The sequence below is a fragment of the Ochotona curzoniae genome, unplaced genomic scaffold, assembly GCF_017591425.1.
Source record: "Ochotona curzoniae isolate NIBS_2020 unplaced genomic scaffold, NIBS_Ocur_1.0 contig_4895, whole genome shotgun sequence".
NCBI lineage: Eukaryota > Metazoa > Chordata > Mammalia > Lagomorpha > Ochotonidae > Ochotona > Ochotona curzoniae.
In genome coordinates, this window is record NW_024466413.1 from 2,549,977 (window position 1) to 2,554,484 (window position 4,508).

Here is a 4,508-nt window from a genome sequence, read left to right on the forward strand (position 1 = left end):
ATCTGTCGTGGGATACAGTCCTTACAAGTCTCTAAAGAAACGGGAGTCGCTTCTTCTCTGTGGCATCCAAACCCACCAAGTTTATTATTTTTCTCTCTTTCTTCTTCTCTTCTACCTATACATTGTCTTTCCATCTATTATCTATCTGTCAATCTAGAAAAACACACTTGAAGTCTTGCATGGAAAAGAAAGCAATAATGACTAACATTAATTTTTTTTCTTAATTTCATAGAACTTGAGCTAAATTTAAGGGAGTAATGGTACCATACTAACTTTTTTGCATTGCCCATAAAATCCAGACTCAGCTTGAAATTCAATTCTTCATGCAGACATTCCTTGATGACAAAAAGGAGTGAGGAAATGTCAAATCAGCGCTACCACAAAGCAGAGTAAATACCAATGCTTCCATTATTGTTGTGCCAGTAGAAGTCTCACATATTTCCTGTCTGCTTTGATCTTCAGCTTTAAGAATGCCAACCACCTATAACCTGCCTGATTACTCGAACATGTTTCTTCATGATTACTCAGCGGGACTTAAGGTCAAGGTGGGTGGGAGAAGTAATTGAGGAATATCTGTAACTAATATAAAACAAAATCTTGAAGTTGGAGCCCACAAACATTAAGTATGCCTTATTCTTCAACAAAATTTAAGGCGAAGAGAGATCATCCTTATTGATAATATAATTTCAGAGGGATAACTCCAGGCTTTTGAGGAAATAATTCCTTGGTATAAAAATGGCAAAAGCCTTTTAAAAAGGTTGATCCAACGTCAAAAAGGTCAGGACAATAATTTCCAATCACAACCCTTTAAAGATAATTTTTTTCATCAAAATGAAGAATAATGCCTTGAGTGGGGCGGGAGCCTGCTCACAGTTGACTCTGGTTAAGAAAGTGTTAAAGCAGCTTGGTCAACAGAGGACAGAAAGCAGGGTTGGCTATTCTTGACCAAGTGTTTTCGCTTGCTTTCCTCTCTGTTCTGCTTTTCTTTCCAATTACTCAAAGTCATACTTTTTCCAAATACACTGAAAGCAAATATATATATATATATATTTATTATTAAAATGTTTAGAGAATGAAGATTGGACAAAAAGATAAACTTTGTTGAAGGATTTTTTAGAGTTTCACTATACTAATATAATCCAATGGATAATCTCTCTCTCTCTCTCTCTCTCTCTCTCTCTCTCTCTCTTTCTCTCTGTGTATGTATGTGTGGTTAGGTCTGTCTCTGTAACTCTGACTTCCAAGTAAAATGAAAACATTTTCAAATAACTAACACAAACACATACAAAACAAGAAGAAATACTGTAATTTGCTTTAGAATCAAACAAAGAATGATAACTCAAGAAAATGCTGGTTTTCTAAAACTGTTGGTAAGTTATTTCTCTGTGTCATGACATGAAGGAGTAATTCTGAGAAAACTAAGAAAAATGTCTTACTTGCACAGTAATTTGCCAAAAAATATTTGCTAGAACCTAGTCATGTTGCCTTCATTTTCTCAAGTTGTGTTCTCCTTTTCTACATATAATACAAAATGCCAAAAGTAGTATGTAACAGTACAAATAAATAATTACCATTTAATATTTCTTCTATTCTATATACCTTGGCTGGCACTAAGCTATTTTTAAGATGATAAAGAAATGTATGATCTATCTTATCAACTTGGATTCTAGTGAGATCATTTGAATCAAGAGTAAATTTATTCATCAAGTAGCCAAACAATGTCCATACAAGTTTAATTTCACTGTATGATTAAGATGATACTCGCCACTACGGCACTCATTCCATGCTAAATTGGAATTATTTGTTTCTGAAAAGCAGTCTTGCATTTACCCTTCAGATAATCACTTTGTGGAAATATTGAATTTAATTTGGAAGATAATATCCACAAAATACATGCAAGACAATTCCCCTTTTATACCAAGATATGCTAAGTTTGGTGACTGATCTGGAAAAAGCACAATGGCCCAATGGAGATGGACAGAGGCCTGGCCAAACTGCAACTTCTTTCTCACAGTCACAGCCACACAGTCTAGTAGAACTCCTTCCTCCACGAAGGCAGGACCAGCAGAAGCATTGGGTTGTCCAAAGCCAGTCATTCTTCTTAAAGTTGCATCATTATAAACACCATGAAGTTATTTTAACATCATCAGAACAAGAGCCCATTAGCGTGGACAAAACATTTCATGGTGCGTGATCACATTGCAGACACGTGCTCTTCACTATGGGTGCTGGGCAGCAGGTTGGAGACAGAACAGCATGGGAACCACTGAGGCATTATTGTACATGTGTAGAATGGCTGCTAGGGGCTTCCTCGGGCCAAGATGCTGCATTTGATGGTGAACAGGAGAGCCAGGCTGGGGGTGGGCCAAGTCAGGCCACTGTCTCTACCAGTGCACAGGACAGCCAAGCCTGGGATCCAGCCTGGCAGGGGTTCTGAAGGTCTCATAGTGAGAACCAAATCACAGCACTCTAATATGGGACATGGGTGTCCTAACAGGTGTCTTTCTTTTGTGAAAATTCATGGAAAATGTTTGTTTTTTAATTTTTTTAAATTTTAAAAAGATCTATTCATTTTTATCAGAAAGTCAGATATACAGAGAGGAGAAGAGATAAAGATCTTCCGTCTGTTGACTCACCCCCCCCAAGTGGCTGCAACAGCTGGAGCTGAGCCATTCTGAAGCCAGGAGCCAGGAACTTCTTCCACGTTTCCCACACAGATGTAGCATTCCAAGGCTTTGAGCCATCCTCGACTGCTTTCCCAGATGACAGGCAGGGAGCTGGATGGGATGTGGGGTGGCCAGGATTACAACAGGCACCCATATGGGATCCCGGCGCTTGCATGGTGAGGATTTTAGCCACTAGGCTACTGTGGCAGGCCCAGAAAACGTTCATTATGAAAACATTATGCCTTGATTTAAACATGCTTCCCACCAAAATCACTTCTCTTTTAATCACGATGCTTTCATGAACATTTTTTATTATTTAGCAGAAACAACATGGAATGTTTCACAAATTTGCGTTTGTTTCATCCTTGTGCAGAGGCCATGCTGATCTTCCATCATTTTAATTTTAGTGTATGTGCTGCAAGGTGCACTTGCTAAGTGACTCCAGTGTTACTATTTTTTAGAGCATCCAGGCAGGAGAACCAGCACTACACAGAGCTATGCAATAGCAAAGCGCTTGATAGCCAGTTCCATCTAAGGAGACCCTCTTAAGTGAAGTAGGCTGAGGCATGCTCGCTCATGAGCTTGGAAGTTGAGCGACAGTGAGTCAGTGAGCACACAGCAGTTAGCCCAGCCCTGCTCTCACCTTCAGCTTCTGCAGGACTCAGTGCACTCCACTTGGGACACGCAGAGTGGCAGCAGTAGCACAGGCATGGCTTATTTAATGAAAAGACATCCATTCTTACTTCCATAATTTTGACAGCATTTTTGTGAAATTTGATTGAATCTCAGCAAGATTAATCCGTCTCCAAATTGCCTTAGCTTTGGTTGTATTTACTGTGTATTATCGTATTGTAGATTACTTTTTCCTGTTTTATCTTCCTTTATCCTTAATCGTCAGGCACCTCTGCCCAGTTGCTGGCACTTTGTAGGAAGACAGTTTTGTGACTGGGTATTAGAGTGGCATTCTTTGCAGGTTTGATCTCCAGGACATGCATGGATCCGTTTACTTCTTCGTCAGTCACTCACTCTTACACTCCTCCTGTGACCCTGAGCAGGGTTCCATAAATTTACCTCTGTCTGCTGGATGTATTGATTGTCAAGTCACTACTTTAAAACGATCAAGCCTTTCTATCACTTCAAACCAGGCACCAATTTTCAGCTATGAGAGGCGCATTACTGGTGCCTGCCTTCCTACGGAATCTAGTAACCATCCCACCTTAATCTTTCCTACAGGATTTTTGTCTCGCTATTGTGGTTCTTCATCTGTTATTTATTTCTTTTCTTAAAAAAAAAAAAGATGTATGTATGTGTTTTGGAAGGCAAAGGTATGAGAGAGAGAGAGAAAGAGAGAGGACTGGGTTTAGACCAGGCTTAACTCACAAGGCAGAAAAACTCCTTCCAGGACTCCCACATGCATAGTGGGAGCCCAGACATTCAGGCCCTCTTCCTCTTCTTTTCCCAGACCATCAGCAGGGAACTGGATCAGAAGTGGAGCAGTCAGTACATGAACTGATGCCCCTATATGGTGCTGGTTTTACCCTCTACGTCAGTGCTTGTGGCGCTGGTAGCTTTGCACACCCTTCCACGGATGCTGTGACCAGGTTATGTTCTTCTGGAATGAAATATGGAGAACTCTGGTGCACCCACAGCCTGGACAGCTCTGCACTCAATTTCTATTGTTCAGAAACTGTTCAAGGAAGAGACATTCTTAGTCTTCGTCACTATTTTTTTTTTTTGCTAAGTTGGCATTTCATAAATAATACCCACACCAAAAAATGTGCACAGGGCCAAAACAATAGAATGCCATTTTTGTCGAAACCAAGGTACGTGTGGGGGAGCAGG

General features: G+C 40.2%; 1 non-coding gene across 1 annotated transcript; it reads right to left on the minus strand.

Annotated features, from left to right (window-relative positions):
• Window positions 1-2,990: 2,990 nt before the first annotated feature.
• LOC121161865 lies at window positions 2,991-3,094 on the minus strand. The gene has a single exon (XR_005884733.1). It is a non-coding gene; the product is annotated as a U6 spliceosomal RNA (small nuclear RNA).
• Between the last annotated feature and the right edge of the window lie 1,414 nt (window positions 3,095-4,508).